Source organism: Eleginops maclovinus, chromosome 19, assembly GCF_036324505.1.
Source record: "Eleginops maclovinus isolate JMC-PN-2008 ecotype Puerto Natales chromosome 19, JC_Emac_rtc_rv5, whole genome shotgun sequence".
Taxonomy (NCBI): domain Eukaryota; kingdom Metazoa; phylum Chordata; class Actinopteri; order Perciformes; family Eleginopidae; genus Eleginops; species Eleginops maclovinus.
The window spans coordinates 11,372,159-11,391,009 of NC_086367.1; the positions used below are offsets into that span (position 1 = coordinate 11,372,159).

Here is an 18,851-nt window from a genome sequence, read left to right on the forward strand (position 1 = left end):
ACATCAGGAAGAATTGATAACTGTGTAGATCCCTAATCCCTTAATACCTATAATACTAATAACTCTCAGCAGCACTTTGGGTTGAATGCTAACTAGTCAAATTTACGAGCTCTCTCGCAAAACTTAGTGAGCAATCATGGTAAACTGCTCGATACCAACATGTAAGATGTGTCATGTTGACTGCATTGCAATGCTAGCATTAGCATTTAGCTCAAAGCACCAATCTTCCTTAGTGATCCTTCAGCCTAAAAGAGTACCTAGCATAGAGTCAACAGGACTCTTGCCTGCATATACCTGATTGAAACAACCACACTCTCAAGTGAAAATGATGGTTGTCAATATGTGTCAGTATGTTTGGTCTTTACATATCACTTATTGAGTATTTGTGGGATTTTGCTATAATACATAGCAACAGTTGGGAATTAAAGTCATGGTGCCTAATGCATGGAGGTCTTAAAAGATTCATTTGAGGCTTCACTTTATAAAAGTGGGCATTATTTTAAACCCCTGCCTTGCTGTCGAGGCCTGTTTCCTGCTGATGAAAGTGGCCTCTGAAAGACAAATAGCATCGATTTCGATGATGTACACCTTCAGTGGTTTCTATCGGGAAAACAAACTCTTGACAGGCAGCAGGAAAATTAATTAGCAATATTACATAGTTTTTGAGACCGAACACACACGGTTTGTTTTAAAAAAATCCATGAAACAAAACATGTAAACTACAGATGGGTTTACATGACGATGAATCTAATCATCATAGATCTTATAATTCCCGCCTTTATTGTCGACAGTGAACATGTCCATAGAAGGGCAAAGGGGAAGTGATGTTGTCAGAGCGCAGCGATCCGGCAGCTGGTCTCCCTTGGAATTCTGGGCGATATTGTGAATGACGGAGACCAGCTGCTGACTCAGTGACTCATTTTTACCTCAGCAGGAAGAAGGAGAGAAGGAAACGAGAGAGCAGCAGCTCTTGCTGAGACAAAGAACAGACACAAGCAGCTCCAGCAAGGAGAGTGGCCAAGCTACATTTCACTGAACAATTTTAAAGTCTGTAAAGGCTATACAAGTTTGTACCTTCCTTTTCGTTTGGCACCGCAGTCAGATCATGTTGCTATGCAATCATTTGGTTTATAAACAAGATATGGTGGAAAAAGTAATCATACAAGTATTCCTCCTTTGGTTATCTCAGGAATGACTGTGGGATAACTAGGAGGTGAAACCTGGAAGGAGGGGTTTCATGTGTAGCTTTTATCTTTTTGGCAAATAGATACAAATATACCTTTCTCTTTTCTTTCGGTTTTGTCTCTGTTGCAAACGATGTGTGCAACCCTGTAATTCGTTAGCAATCATTTAATGTTCTGACGGATAAAAATATATCTCAGTCCTGGCAGCCAGGCTTAATCTACCTGGGTGGCAAGAGAGGAGATAGAGATTATTCATGGAGGAGTAAAATTGTTTGGACAAAATCAGGGAAAAGATTATTAACAAGAATTCAAATATCGTTTGAACAAAAGCTCATGTTGAACCAAAAAAAAATAGAATTTCTTGTAGTTTTGTTTCTACAGAATATATAGCCGTAAACCCACTGTGTTACTTTACCTGATCAGAGAGACACAGATACTGCCTGCTGGTGAACATAGCAAAAATATTTAGAAGGTAACAAGTCATATACAGTATTTATCCTCCGGATTTGGTGGAGACCACAACAAACTTAAAAGAGGAGAGAATATTGTGACTGAAAATGGGTAAATAGGGCTTTTTTTCTAACAGTGTAGCTTTATTAATTGTACAAGACAATAGTCATAGGTCAATGACGTTCAGTGAGAATATTAAATTGTGTAGGCCTATCTTCAAGCGGGAAACATGTTCGCTCAAAGTTAAAAGTGAATAGGTAATTCCCTTTTACATAAGTACTACAAATATATAAAAATCTACTCAATTACAGAAACAAAAGTACTTTTAGCTGACTAGTATTGTACCCAGATTTGACTGTGAAGAGGTAAATGTCTGCCATAAAAAGGAATATTTCCCCCCCAAGATTATTATTCGTATATCATTAGTCAACCCTTGTGAAGAAAACAGTTTTTCTGTCATATTTCCATGCATGGTCAAAGAAGCTTCCAAATATGCAAGAGAGTCTGAATTTAGGGCCACCTACGACAGCAAAACTAAATGCTGTGTGTGTGTTTGAATAGAGAGTTCGAACTGAAAAAGCTCTGTCTGGAAGGAGTTAAGAAATGAGACCACCATACTGTTTTACCGTGTATACAGAGGTTTGGACATAGTTTTGCTGATTTTAAATATCCATTTACTTCAATTTATCAATAATTGTTTCTAGGTTTTTTCTGTTTATTGTGGAGGCATGCAACCAAGTGACAAGGTGACATTGGGTGAGAAATATATTATGTTGGGAGTGAAGTGTTCCTCTTAGGTTTGAATGAAATCTACTGATAAGGCAGCATTTTGAAAACAGCTGAACCCAATCTAATGGATGAACTCTGGCACACCTCACACACACACACACACACACACACACACACACACACACACACACACACACACACACACACACACACACACACACGTGTCAGGTCCACAAATTTGACACAGCTCTCGCTCCCTTAAATCCGGGAAAGAGAGCTTCTTAAAAATGTCAGATTATTTAAGTATCATGCATTTCAAGCTGTGATTGTGCATTCCACTGCATGCAGTTTGTCACAGATGTTCTATGTCCCGGTTCTGAAGGGACATGCCACACCACAAAGTCTGGAAAGTGTGTGAGTGTGAGCGTGGGTGTCTTTGAAGATGAATCCAAATGATAACAGCCTTGACTTTGTGGCCCCTCTGTCTGTTTGCTGCCCAATAAATAAAGAGACTGTGATTATAGAAACGTCGTTTTTGATTAAACTCTTCCCGTTAGTACAGAGATATCATTATGAAACACTGCCTTAGACATCTTTAGACAATAAAATGAAATGTCACTGGAGCTTAGTAGCAAACCTCAGGCTGTAATGGTAAATATGACTCTATGATCATCGATCAATCAACAAATTTAGCGGTCAAACATCTCATGACATCATCCGTGACTGCATGGGAAAGGAGCTCCATAGATAAACAAATTGCTGGCTCTCACAGTCTCAGAGGAAAACAAATGAACGCATCATCTTACAAATAATAGGAAACAAATAGGTGCAAAATAGACAATCAACAAACAGATACACATACCAGCACAAATAAAAGACAGGTGAAAAGTGGAACAAAGCACATACCATTTCTGTCTGGGAATGTTTGTATAGATGACACAGTTTCCTGCCCATATATGGCAGCTGCTGTCTTCAGTCTGTGTCCTGCTGAGTGGGACAGCCACTGTAAAAGTCTCAGAAACAGCAGATTTCAATTACATAACAGACTTGAAAATAACTAAGAGTGTATGCTAAGGATTGAACATTGAGCCGGGCAGGATTTGTCAATGAATGTGGCTGGAATGTGTGGTATGACTGGTGGTACCACCAGTTAACAAAAAACTGCAGTTTAATCCAGCACAAGAACAAACAAGCTTTCATAGTTGTCTGAAGTAAGTTGTTGCGTTTATGTAACCAAATCCAACAAAGGCACAAACATGAACACACCAGACCGCAGGTTCTGACACTGATTCCAATAAACATTCAGTCATGACATGACATCTGCTGTCCAGAATCAATGGTTTGTCATAAATAATGAAATCAAACTTTTCCACCCTGCCTGTAAAGTATGAGGATCTTGATAATTAGATGCTGCGTTTACCAAAATCGACATGAGTCAGAAGTTCTTGAACAAACAAACGGCCGGTTTTAATTATCTATTTTTTATTTTCAATGTTAATTTCTCCTCTATGAGACAAATGAAGGTATTCTGACCAAGGAATGTGATTAATCAATTTACGATAAATGATGAACAAAACGAACATTGAAGCTGATTCTAAAAATAAGAGGTGCCGTAGTTTATTGTACGTTTTATTGTTCAGTATACCCAGGCAAAGAATGGGTGTTTTATTTCCCTGCATAATTACTTTTCTTATCACACATCTGCATCAAGTTAGCCATATAAGTGCACAGCCGAAAACGAAAATACAGTTTCCTTTTAACAGTGCTGACTGGCCTTTGGGGATTTGTGTTGTTAGGCAAGAGTAACAATGGTTGCTATGCAGTGAGGGAAATAGAAGAAACCTGGAAAAATAGCAGCAGCTTTTACGGAATGTATGTATACTCTATTTCTATATATTTACACATGATTAGGCTTGTTTCACATCAAAAACTCAACTCCGCTTTCTGAATACCAACTTATACTATACATTTTGCAGTATATATATATTTTTTAAAATCTAATTAACCTCAATATCTCGAGTGCTTTGTTTTTTTTTTGTACAGTACATGTGTCCTTAAATAAACTCCTACCCAAACATTGTTCTATGAAAATGAAACATTTTTCTTGAAGAAAATAAAACATGTTACAAGATTTCACAAACAGAAGAAAGCGCTGTTTTGTAAAGGCCGACATTGGTAAGGACAGTAAATGACTAAACAAGTACAAGTCTGAGGTTTGCGAATAGCCAGTCAGTTATGAATCAAACTTAAGTTATTCAACTATTTGTTTATGAAGAGTCAGTCAATACTTACAAAATGTGGACTCTCACGGGACAAAGGATGTGAAATGCATTTATTGACCCACGAAGTTATGGAAAGTGAACTCAGGATGCACGTTTCAGTTAAAACATCTTTAATCTTTTTATTGGACAAGTCACTGTTTTGGAATATACCGCAGGAAGTGCAAATGATTAATGAAAGCCAGAAATGGCCTTTTGTGTTGTTTTTTTTATTGATTACTGGAAGCTCTTCTCTTCAAGTCCAGTCACTACTAAAACCGCTGTGCAATGGTTCACCAAAGGTTTATAGTGTTCTTCTCCAGGAGCATAATGATTTCTATTGTTGCATGTTTTTGAGTATTATGAGTAGGAATAAGAGCTTATTAAGAAGCTGGGGAAAAGGGATTTCAATATTAAATGGACAACAGATGATCCTCCATCATTTTTATGTAAGCACTAATTAAAACACTGATTTTCCTTTTAAAAGACGCTACAATCAATCTTTTTATCTAACATAATGTACATTTACATTACTTTTATATGTCCAAAGGAGTTGCTTGTAATTATGAACTCACAGTAATTATGACTTTGCAGTTACCCTCAGATCTTCAAAGTATTTTAGTGTCTTTTAGTTTATGTGTTGGTCTTATCCGCATTATGTCTGGCGGCAGAAGGCAGCTGAAAAATGGAGATAAAACAGAGTTTTTTTGTTGACTTACATTCCCCAGGAACTCAAGTACAAGTAATGCTAATGTTACTTTATTTATTCTAATGGTAGAAATCTTAACTATAGCTAATTTGCTCAAATGCATTGCACAGTTTTATATATTGCAATACAACTCCTCCTTAGTTGGCCGTTCATACTGTTAAAGTAAAGCTTTCAGTGTGGGATGTGACGTTCATTTAGTCTGAAGAGGCAACTGAAAAAGTTAAAGGGAAATAAATGCAGCAAAATGTAACACCACGTCAAGGCAGCAGTTTTTATGTTGAAGAAAGAGGCTTTATTTTCCTCTCCAGCTGTGGCTGTCTTTGTTGGCAGCGTGTTTCTCCTTGACAAGAAACCTGGCCGCAATCTCAACAGCCTCTCCAGTTGAAGTTTGAACCCTGGCAGGCTGTGATAGATGAGCTATAGAAGTACTGTAATTCACTGTTACTCTCTGGTGGATCCTTTAAAAACTGGTGGTACTATTTTCATACAGTCAGTTTGAATGGTAGCTCATGTTGTCACAGAATGCACTTAAATAAAGTTCAGCTAAGGATGATTGCGTAGAAAAATACTTTTCAAAATGAAAATGAAATCTAAAGAAAACTTGTGTCTAAGAACTTCTTTCCTTCACGCTGCTGTTTGTCAATCATTTGGGGGTGTTCCTTTAAACTTTGTAAAGTCAGTCAGACTCAAAGCTGAGTGGGAAACCTGTCATGATATATATAGTGTGAAAACTGTTTTGTTTAAATGATCTTAAGCTGGATCAAAACAAATCAACTGTGTTTATGTGAAGCTTCTCTCCATTCGGAGCTGTGGTTAGCAACAGCATTCCTGCCACAGATACCATTATAGTCATACCTGCTTCTATGCACAAACCACAGGATCGCACAGACACCCAAATAATGATTCCATTTCTCCTGATGACTATACCATTCGGCCACCCAGGAAACGGTGAAAGTTTAAAACAGGAAAGTCCGATGTTTGAACCCAATGAATAACAAAAAGCTGATTCACTTATAGTAATAATTCCAGCACTGATTCAGAAGAGAGAGAGACTGTGACTACAAAGCTTTTGTTCAACATGGAAGTTGAGATTGGTTTTATGATGTATTTATGGAAAATAGATTTCTATAATTATAGCTCCATAAAGGGAGCATTTAGAGAAAAATGAACGCTGGTGTTGTTAAACGCCTTGACTTTATAGTAAGGCCGGATTTTAATTCCTGGTGTGTGGGATGCTAATAAATGTCAAAGAGGGTATGCTATCTCAGAGCCAAGATGTTATTTGTGGGCAAATTTAACTGATTTCAAAATTATTATTCCCAATTTATACACATTAAATATTGCTTTCCATTCTTGTGTAAATTTATAGTGAGAAGTGATGGAACTGAAGTACAGTAGTATCTTTTAAAATGACTATGGAGTCCAAAAATCGCTCTATTGTTGACTCAATCATGCATTTTCTATTAATGGACACCTACTATTTAATTTATAGTGAGCAGTTGTTTAAGATTTTACTTTACTATCTTCGTTATTTTTGCTTCAAAACTGACAGCTGTAATGTCAGACAAGCATCAACCATGACAGCATGCTAATAAGAGATAATCAAATCAGCTTAGATGTTAGGGAATATAAATGGTTTTGCTGGTATTATGCAGGAAAAGTCACATTTGCATTTCCTTCTAAAGGGAATTTAAATGTTTGTACCAAATTGATCCAATATTTGTTTAGATATTTCAATATGTGAACCTGCTGGTGATATTTCATAAAAAAGTCAGGGCATCACCAAAAGTCATTTTTACATGGGACCCCAGATATCTGTACCACATGAACAGTTCTTGGACCAAAGTTATTGACTGACGAACATTACCCTAACTAGATCTGCTTCAAACTTGCTTGTGTATACTTCTATAATAACGTTGCTACAATCAGCTTTGCATGAGTAATTTGTCCCTTTGCGTGATAGTATTAATTTCGGAGAGAAAATCAATTCACTTTTCACAAAGTACAAGTTGTTCTGAATGTCATACGGTAAAGTAAAGACATAAGACCTTCAAGCTTTTTAATAATCTGCAAAAACTATTAGAGCATGTGTATCAATGTCTATGATTAATAGCAAAATGCAGTGTCTGGTCCTTTGAGGTTACATCTTCTGCTACTGAACTGTTTTTCCAAAATGTATTACAGACTTTGTTTTGGCTTTGAAAGGTCAACATTTGGTATGCAATATTGAGTAACCGCAGAGACAGTTTTATTTCAGTAACACAATACTTTTATTTATTGAAATAATTCCATGAAACATCCCTAAGGCATGTTGCATTGTATCTACTCTTGTTCAGTCTCACATCAGGGCACACTCTGGGGACAGGCTTCATTATTGCAACATCAGCTTTAGCACAATGACCCAATGCTTTTGTTTGATTCACTCACTATGTGATAAATGTAGGTATTTGAAAAAAGGTATTCCTTTTCAGAGACAGACACTGCTGTGCTTGAATTGCTCTGAAATACAAGGTTATTATTGTGGTCCTTTCGGTTTGGAACTGCTGTCATATAGGTCCACTGTTCATCATGTTGATCTGATGTCCTTAAAGTTGAAGTTTAGGGTGCAGTTCAAGTGACAGTTTGGTAAAATAATTTGTCACAGAATATTGAATTGTTGGAAGAGAGAAAGAATATACCCTTAATGTCCCACAGAGGGGAAATTTAAATTCTGCATTTGACCCATCCCAGTGTTAGAAGCAGTGGGCTGACATTATATATGGCAACCGGGGAGCTGTGTAGGGAACAGTGCTTTGCTCAGGGGAGCACTTGGTCTTTCGGGGTCTTGAACTGGTGACCTTCCGGTTCCCAAGTCAAGTACCTATGATCGCCACCACCGCCCATTAGAGGGCAATGGCACTTTCAGGTTTCATAACTGTATTTTGTCAGTGATATGTTAACATGCTTTAATGTTCAACAGGTTCTTATTTTTCTCATTCTGCCTGTTCCACCTCTTTTCACCCTCTGTCTGAAACCAGAGCCCAGTCTGCGCTGATGGGTTAGCTAGCTATATTAAATATGTATATAGGAACGTGCTGTTCATCTTCTTATGTAATTATTTGAAGGAAAGTAAAAAAAATATTTTACCTTTAAAAGTTCATCTTGAAGGTTCCTAAATTAAGTTTCAGTTTGTTGTCCTTAATTATTAAATTCACCACAGGAGAAAACCAGGGTTTAACTAAGTGTTTTAAAGACAAGTGTTTATTGTTTCCTAGAATGCATGACCACCCTAGGCTCTCTCTGCTATTATCAACCATCCATAACCAGCTGTTAGTCTTTGCCAGTTTTTAAAATACCCAAGTAAATAGAACATGTTGCTCCAGACATTTAATTAGATGCTTTTTAGAAGCCATTCTTTATGTCTTTTTTATGACTGTGAGAATTGAAACCAGTGCCAGGGGCATTTACATGACATAACAGGACCATTTTGTGGTGAAATGCCATGGAAAGTCTCCTTGATAAGGAGCATAATTGAGCTTCTGTGGTGTTCTTATATTTTCTTTTCTTGTTGTCTCTGTTTATAAAGAACACTTAATGGAAGCAAATTATTTGGGTGTTGATGGGTGGAACAATTTATCAAATTCTGATGTGTAGTCTACTAATTGTTAATATAATGAATGCAGTCATCCTCAGGGGAAAAGACCAAACCACAAGCCTGTTCATACACACACTCAAACTACTCTGGTTTCCCCAACCAAACAGACAATGACATCATTTATGCGATAACTGTAGTAATTAATCAATACATATTAAACTTTGATGACAGAGGGCAATATTTCATATTTACAGTCATTTTGGAGGATAATAATCGGCGATTTGGTAGGCATTCATTTAAAAGCACATTATTTTCCTTTTTAAAGGACCAATCCATTTTTTGTCTCAGGCAGAACTCCTCAAAAAGCTTAACCCAACACGCATGCTCAATCTTTAGACTCAAAGATGTTTGCATGTCCAGTAACTGTATGACTTTACATTTTATGAAGACCATATGCAGTAATAAAATGTCTGATGCTATACATTCTGAGTGCTAAGCTTACACCCTTGCGCTCGACTGCATTCAAAAGCTAGTCGCTGAAGCTCGAAACTGGGTCGATAAGACCAGTGAGACAAAACCCCCCCCAAAAATAGTTGCAGGTCGTAAATAAAAAAAAGTGCAGAAATATTATGAGTGTTCCAAAAGCTGATGGAAACGGCAGTGTCAGGTGTTAAGCCTCTTTAGGTGTGTCACTATGTGCAACACCTTTCACATGAGCCTCATTTGTGATGTCATTGAGTCACATTCGGTAAAAGTAAAATGGTCATTTTTTCTTCCCGGAATGAGACAAAGTTTGCCCGGGGTGAAAATAAAGTTCAATCCCAGTACTTTGACAATCTGGTTTTAATTTTCACTGGAATATACAGTACAGGCCAGAGTGACTGGGGGAGTCTTTGGAACTGTTTCCTGCAAACTGTTTATCAGGACAGGCAGAAAGTAAACTTCTAGGAGATTCAAGCAGTCATTGACAAGCTGATAGCCAATTAGAATTAAACAGTCATGTTTGTTTTTTATGTTAATTATGATATGTTTAAAATTATTATGACAGTTTGGGGAATTTACTTTAGACAGAGACTTGAAGGGACACCAATGTTGCTAATTTGGCAACTTTCTCACTACATTAAGCTGCTTCTGGACACTGTACTGCTAGCTTCTTATGGAAGACATTTGGCAACATGTTTTTTTTTTTTCAAATTCAAAATACTTAATAAAATCACAGAATACAAAGAGACTAGAGGGACCAAATCATACAGTAGCATAACGAATGCTGAGGTCACTAATTGGGCAAATCACACATAGCCATTACAACCATTCTTTATAAAAACAACATATATTGAGTTCTGCAGTTTCTTGATATCACTGATATATTCTATAGTTCAGCTGAAACGACTGTTCAAAATATAACAACACACAAGGTAACATGTTGTCCTCAGTGAATGGGCTGATCAGTAAAGCACATGTTGTTTTTTTACTAAGGAATGGAATAACCGATAAGGAGCCATCATGCGTCTATTGAAGTGTTTTCCTCTTTTGTCTCATGTGATATTATTGAGACTACAGATGGAGACGAATCCATATTTCCCTCGTCTAGTTGGGGGGCACATCCCACCCACATGAGGTTAGCATTGGGTTTGAATGAGATTTAGTGGGGACTGAAATCAATCTCACTAACAGCCACTGTGAGATAATCTGTGAACCTCAGACGTGACGTGTTGGAGTCAACCTGGCCACTGTTTATTAATGAGCCCCTCAGACTCACCACAGTTATGTTGCTGGATGCTTTTGAAGACATGATGTAATCTGTAACCTTCTCAAAGCCGTCAGATTGCAGCTTTACTCTTTGCCGTGCAGCCTGCAGATCACTTTGTAATTCATCTAAAATGGTATTGTCACAGTCATAAAAGCTAGAGAGTGTTTGAGAGTGAGTCAGCGGTCACAATCACAGAGTTCTTCTGGCCTGCCGAGGAAGTTGTGTTGGAAATATTAACTCCCTCATGAGGCCAAGCGCAAGTCAGAATCATTAACAGGCCCATGCCCAGCATTTGTGGTATGGATATCTCTTTCTCTGAGCCTCCAGAGCAAAATCCACACAAAGGCAGCGAAGCTATCGGAGCACTAAGTGGTTTAACAGAAGGAAGTTGGTTGTCTAATGTCTACAGAGAGGTTTGTGCAGAGGTATGCTTGCAAGTTTTCCATGATTGCATGTTCAAATCACAATAAATATCCCCCTCTGTTAAGCGTCTGAGCACGAGTTAGAAATGTTCTGCTGCGTTCCAGAAGCGTTTGACATTTAGCGAGCCTGGCTAGGTGCTCGCAGTGTAAAATAGGTGGTTACGTCTCACACTGCTAGAGGGGGGGAGTCTGAGTTCTCTGGCTGCAGAGCTGAGGGATTCAAAGTGTATCATACCTGAAGTTATAGGAGCAAGTCTGCTTGGTGTATGCCTTGATAAACACACACTTTGGCACTTCCTTGACACATATGCGCTCCACATGCGTCTTTAAAGTTTATATTCAATTTGTGGGAAAGTTCACAAACAGTGCTATGTTTCCTGGAATATAAAGGACACTTTTAGCCTTTTCAAGAAAATAGGTAAATTCTTCTTGAGTTTACATTTTTATTTATTGCCCCTGCTGTCTCCATTGACTCACTTTGGAAAACACTAGATAACTTTGTCATAAACTCAGTGGTACGGTAAATGAAACCATGGGATTAAAGGCAGAAACAAGGTGTAAAACGCCTCATGGCAGTCCTGAAATTCGTTGAGCTTTAGGTAGTTTGCAGTGTAGACAGACACCATATGGAATTGTGTTTGTGGAAAACAGAAAACGTGTAAATTCTTGCTGCGTCATGTTCTTACTTTGTGTCTGACACAAAAAAATACTTTGCTCCAATGTAAAAATCATGCTTAGACGACCCACGAGGTCAACAAAACCGCAAGAGAAAACTGGACGCAGGAGGCTGCTTGTTAATCCTACAACTTTCCAGGAGTTTTTCAGCTTGGTTGTGTAGAGTTTTTGGCTGTTGGTCCTCTATTACTGTAGAAGGTATAGGCACAATCAGCTTTTCCATGTGGTGGACATTCCAGGCTACATCTGTTTCCAATATAACCACATGTCCAGCTGTTGAAGGCCTATAGGCTACCAGTCTTTTTCCCAGACAACCCACTGCAGAAATGAATGTGATTGGCATCAACATTGTGTAAATCCATGCTTTGTTGTCATTGAGAATAAAAAAGTAATGATATACTGTATTTAATATTATTCTTGGAGCATGTGCAGAAGCATATCTGGTCAAAAAAATGAGGAAAGATTATATTTTGCTACAAGCACACTCTAAAACTAAACGATTTTCAACATGCCACATCTGAACTCACTTGTTTACACCTTTTTTTAAATGGTAATCGCACTGTTTTTATTGAGTAGAGTCCAGGAGGAAGTCATTTGCTTTTAGACGTTATATAAATTATAGCTCTCTGAGGAAGGAAGTGAGCAAAGATCTTAGAGAGACATCTGCTTTGGATGTACAATTTAAATCAAAAGAAACATCCATGTCTTTTTCTTGTCTAACCACAGCCCTATGATGAGCATCCCCCTCAATGTGTTATTTCCTTCATTCTACTGCTGCAGTTGTGAGATAAAGTCTGCATCAGATATCAGTAGCTAGCACTTGGCCTCTGTCCACAGTGAAAATATATGGAGAGGAGACAAGGGTACGAGGTGTACAGTATCTTGTCTCATTGCTATAGTATTTCAAAGACCCCCAGCACATTTACTCTGGGACGTTTGATGTTGGTTGTCGTATGTTTTTCATAGACAAACTCAGGAAAGGTTTTTATCAGATGTGGAAGAACCACATGATTACTAGCCAAACCAAGAAGTTAGATATAACATTATTTTCTCTTGCAAAACCTTAAAATACTGTACCAAATAAGCATAAATCCCACCTTTGTGTCACCTTGGTTGCTTGTTGAGGAATGATGGTTCTCACTAATTGTCATAACCAGTGTTTGTTTTGAGCTCTCTGGCCTCAGGGGGCTGTAAATTCATTCTGAACTAGCTGTAGAGGTCGGATGGATTAATATTTTCTCCGACAATATAGTTAAAACGCTCACCTCAAATCTGAGTTGTACAGTATACTGTAAGTGTGAGCACAACTTTATGACATCCAAACAGGTTTAGAGGCCAATCCTGATCCAAACAAGCTATACACAACTGAGGCACCTTGGTTGGACTTCTCTTATATTCTTTCTTACTTTCGTACTTACTCCCTCCAGCAGATACCATTCATTGGGAGTCATGCTTCTAGCCATATGATTGATGTATTTCATTCATGTCCGAACGAGATCCTTAATAGTTTAGTTGCTTTGATTTAGCTTCCCAGCAGACTTTGATCTTTTTAGAATTAAAATACAATTCCAAGAAATAGGCTTCTCTAGAGTCAGATTTCTTCCAGATAGTTAATAAATGGATTTGATCGACAACATGTCAGTTCAAAGCATAACTATGTAAACACATACCTCGGATCAGATTTGTTTAAGTTTCTTTTCAGCAGTAGTCTGACGGGACCCAGCACAACTTACTGATGATCCCTCACACACTGAATTTACCAGATGTTTCTAAAAATAAACACTATTATCACCAACTCCATTTCTAACAATCCATAAAAATGCTGCATCAGTTAACTAAGGGCACACGATGCATTTAGAAATAAAATAAAACGACATGTTTGCGTCATTTATCTTCACATAATTGTGTTTCCCTCTAAACATTTCCCCCTTGGCTTGTTAATGTGTAACTGCATGTAATATGTCTTTTACTCTGTTCATTAGCACCTTCATCTTTGTTCTGGCTGTCAGGCAACTACTCCCTCCCCTCATCAACCCAAAATAGCCCTTTGCCATCAACTCGCAACACCGCCTTGAGAGTTCATTTGGTGATAGTCTGGACTCGCCTGACCCTGTTTCTCATCTGGACTTTGGAACTGTGTAAAGCTGTTCATTTTTCCCAAGAAATCTTTTACACATTCCTTTGACTTTTCCCATGGTTGTCGTTTTTGTTAGTTTAAACCTAATTATCACATTTCTCTGACTGCTTGAAAAATGGCTGCTTTTTATCATTCAGTCAAACTAAACCACACAACTCTCCGTCCGGGGACTCCAGTCCTGATTTACAGTAGAAGACGAGCCCTGCAAGAATTCATCCAAGTGCTTAAGTCAATAATACCGTGATCTGCTTATAGTGCTGCCTCCTCAGTGTTGGACTGTTTTGCAGACGAGGAGCACAATGCTGTCTCTCAGCAGATAAATTCACCCCTGGAGCTGTGTCAGCATTTTTAAGCTTTCAGCTAATGCTCACAGGTCAAGTTTTCTTCTGTGTTTAGACCGTCTCCTTGGATCTCAGAGGTTAGTCACCTCGCTGATCCCCTCAGGCCAGAAGCATTCTGCAGCTTCCACCGGTCAGTGCAGATTGAGAGGTGTCACGCCATGGGATCTCAAACGAGGAGCTAGATTTTTCGCAAACACAATGCACTGACTTTTAGCTTTAACTTATTTAGACTTGAATTGAGAAAAACACAAAATCTTTGTCAAATCCAAAATGTAGGCTTATATGATTATTAAAACCTAACCAGTCAGGTGCATTAGTTTTGAATTATCTGGAAAGGTCTTTTAAAACAGAACCCATTGCATCAGCACTTTAAAATCTGAATTCCGGGTAAAGAGTGTTCCCGCTGGGAAGGGAATTTCCAGCTACGAAACTATTTGTTTTGACGTGTACAATTTTTGGCAAATGTAGAAAGATGTAACTTATCACTGTTTGTTTCTGCAATGCACAAATTTAACTGTTCCTACTTGAAACATCTTTGAACCAGGAGTGAGCTTACATTACACAGTGAGAAGGGTAAAGATAAAAGCTATACTGTGGTGAGTGGCAATAATAACGGAAAATGATTGCATGTGGTGAACACTTCCATATTCCCTGACCAAAATATTTACTGAATTATAGGTTTTCATGCATTCTTGCAATTCATGGCCCAGATAAAGTATACTTTACCATCCAAGTTATTTGGATGTAGCTTAAGTTTCCATTACTTTATCTAAAATATCCATTCCCTCATTCATAACACTAAATATTATATATTATAATACAGTATTTATTTTAATTTTCAGCATTCTTTCTAAATATAAAACCAAATAGTCAGCGATGACAGGCTACTGTTACTTTCTGTAATGCAGGAGTGTTTACTAAAGCCACTTCAGTTACTCAGAATCTCCTCATCTTAAAGGACAATTCTGGTGTTATTCTATATTTTTGCTTATTGACATAAAATACAATATTTTTAGCCGTCTATTATGTACAATTGCTTACAATTACAATTGAACTAGTGAGTATAACAGGACAGGAGTTTACTAAAGAAATTAAAGTTAAAGTTAAAGAAAAAGGGCACTGTAGTTTATTTTTTTAAAACCAGTGTTGGTTTTGTTGAGGAAAAATACTGAATATATCGCCAGTCAATTTATAAAGCCATGAGGTACTCTAAGGCTGAAGTTAACACATTCTGTGCCATCTTTTGTGTCAGCACAAAACAGTGTTTGTAATCCATCAGTTTACGATTGCTTTTTTGAGTGGCACTTAAGCAGAAGCATTATAATCATTAAATCTGAAAACTACAATAAAATCCCTCTACACTAAAGGACTAAACACCCATCCCCATATTTCTGCAATTGCATAAAAGTATCACTCATTGTTGACCACAATCCCAAAATTGCCTTAGCAATATTATGATGGAAAATTAGCACATTGTCCTTCCAACACCTCAAAGCTATGAATTTAATGACAACATTTTCCAGTCATATTCACCTAAGAGTCTTTTTTTTGGTCACAGATTACATCGCTAGTTAAATTATTTGTATACAGCAGTTTGGTTTTAACCATCTTCCACAACAGCAGTCTTGTTGTTACTATTTTGGCAGATAGCTAGCTCAGTATATTTGCCAAAAAAGACCTCGTCAAACTCATCTGTTGAATGTGTTGGTTGGTGTTGAAAGAAACCTGGTCAGAAAGTGAAATGTGATGGACATTTATTTGCGCTTTGTAACTGTTGTGCGGTTTGATGCCTTCATCAGACCCTAGTGGTGCTGGATAGCTGACATTCCTGACTGTCTCCTAGATCCAGGTTGAGTCCGACATGATCCATGTAGACAGCACACACACACACTATTGCTCTGCTTCAGGAAGACCCAAAGGTTATTTGTGTTCAGGTCCCTTTATTTTATGAAGTACTCTTGTTGACAGAGGTTTCCTCTTCACTACGTTTCTCAATGATACAAAATACTCTTGTATTTTCTGGGAAACTTTTTTAAGTCTGAGATTTAGTAGAAAAATAAATGCATGCTGCTTCGGTATTTTTAAACAACATACCTGGCACTGTTTATTTTGCAATGCACCTAACTCTATACTTAAATAACCAAAGTCTAACAACTCACAGGGTTGCACGCTTCCACTCTTTTAAAAGTTCAAATGTGTGCTTTCAAAGTTATATCTCCACGTAAACCTTAACCTGTTGTAAAACTCTCAAAACTGGAGTGCAGGCATAGCAGTAATGTTGCAGTATTTTGTATTTACACCAAAAAGAAAATGCACTTATAATATATCATTTATGCAGATGACACAAACGTATATGCGCATGGGTTTTCTTGAAACTTAAGCTACTGTATGTTTAGATTGAATGTTTTTTTCCTGACATCTTCCTACATACCCTTAAACTTGTACTTATTGGTATGACACAACATGTTAACCCAACACTTAGCCTTTTAGCACTTCTTTTTGGATGGCTACATCTGTCTTTTTGATCCTTTGTAAAGTGAGATTAGACTGTTTAAAAAATAGTAGCAGATTTTATGAGTTGACACGACATGTTTCATCCTTACATTCTGGCAGACTTGTTCGCCAGCTGGAGGTGAACCTGACCAGCTCAGCCTCCGTGGTGGGCCGCTCTGGAAGACCTCACATGTTATCTACACCCATCAGACAGCCGGAGGGTCTGTCAAGCGTGCCCTTTCTACAGCATAGCCTGAGACAGACTGCATGCCATTTGACCAGTCAACAAAGAAGTGAGACAGATAAGTGTACCTTTGCAGAAATTCCTTTTTACAATCAGTGAAACTGCATTACACGGAGGTGACTCAGTGAACGCTTGCTACCACAGAGGTGTTGGCTCCAAGTCTGCTAGAATACTCTGAGTGTTACTCAGAACACAGCTGCATAGATTAATCTTCATTGTCTTATCCAAATGTTTAAAAAGCTAATAAAAAGAAATGTACACAAATTATTGTAAAAACACATGATAATTTAAATGTAGCAATATTAATTATATATAATTATATTTTGAACTAAGTAAATAATGAAAAGGAATCTACTTAAATACAGTCACAACTCTTAAAATCTATCATTTTTAAAGGATTTAACAAATAAATAAATGTAGATATCTTCTGAAAGATATACAGAACCCTTTATTCAAAAGGTCAAACTTTATTGACTCGTTAAACTCAACAGTTTAAACAACAGGTTAACATTTTACAAGAACTCGTTGTTGTAAATCCTCACCAACGTCCCAAAGCTTATTCTGCAGCTAAAAGCACCACATCAGGCACACACTCGTACTACACAGACGTTGTTTGCATTGCTGAGGTGTACAGTACAACGCTCCTGTGCAGACAGCTGAGGCTGTGGCGCTGGTGGCGACACATGAGAACCCCTCAGGAGGAAAATGGTATTCTCATAAATCCTTCAGCCTGTGGGGAGGGAGCTCTATAAAAACTGCCATCCATTAAAAACACACTGCTGTCATGGCTTCGTACTCAACACTGTGAGTGATTTTGCTGTCAACCTCTTTACTGCTGGTGCTTCACTAGGAGCCAAAGTGAACGGAGCAATTAAAGTTGCTATTTGTTGAGGGACTACAAATGCAATTTTCTGTTAAGGATTGCAGTTGTATAATGGCATCTGATAACATAAGGACATGTAGTGTTTTCTTGCTGTTGTTAAATCAAAAGACAAAACAAATCTTACTTTGTGGTTGTAATTATTACTTAATATCGGTGGTGGAAAGTCACTAAAAACATTTACTCAAGTACTGTACTTAAGTATAATTTTGAGATACTTGAGTATTATATTTTTAGCTGCTTTGTACTTCTACTCCACTTACAATTCAGAGGTAAATCATGTACTTTTACTCTACTTCATTTATTTTGTACCTTTAGTTACTTTACAGATTTGGATTAATGATGTGAAATATAATCAACACTTCAATCTGATTTTAGTTACACCTGGAGTAACTTCAAAAGTTACCCTGCACTATACAAAATAGATAAAACTAGGAGCACCTTTACCAGCTTTGCTAACACTTTAACAAATCAATAATTATAATCAAAACAGATAATACATATTATTCTGAAATGGACCAATCTGTAAGTCAATCAATAAGTACTTTTACTTTTGGTACTTTAAGTATGTTTTGATGCTAATACTATTGTACTTGGACTTAAGAAAGATTTTGAATGCAGGACTTTTACTAGTATTCCTCCACTCTGGTACTTTTACTTTAGTACAAGAAATGTGTACTTTTTACACATCTGTTTAATATTAATATTATTAGTCTTAAGAGGATGCACTGACTTTGGTTATCCCCGTTACTTTTCCACATTTGTTCTTTTGAGTGAAATGTCTATAAGATTGATTGCCATGACATCAGGATTATTACAACCCCCCTGACCTTTTACATGAATGCATCATTGGGTAGATTGAAATGTGTCCAAAATGACGTTTAGGACTATATTCCAGCGGATGAATAAAGAGTAACAGCCTCAGCTGTACTACGTAGTGCTAATTAACAAATGTAAGCATGCTTACCCACTAAACTATGTTGCATTTAAAATAATTTGGCTGGG

At 37.5% G+C, this 18,851-nt stretch overlaps 1 protein-coding gene across 2 annotated transcripts in view; it reads right to left on the reverse strand.

Annotated features, from left to right (window-relative positions):
* Window positions 1-18,851, reverse strand: part of LOC134881349 (KATNB1-like protein 1) — a 49,115-nt gene that overhangs the window by 29,811 nt on the left and 453 nt on the right. Inside the window, exon 1 of one of the 2 annotated variants that reach the window (XM_063908614.1) lies at window positions 3,270-3,349. The exons of the other annotated variant lie outside the window; for it this stretch is intronic. The gene's annotated coding sequence lies outside the window, so the exon portion shown is untranslated. Of the gene's footprint in view, window positions 1-3,269; window positions 3,350-18,851 lie in introns of those variants that run through there. 2 annotated transcript variants of the gene reach the window in all.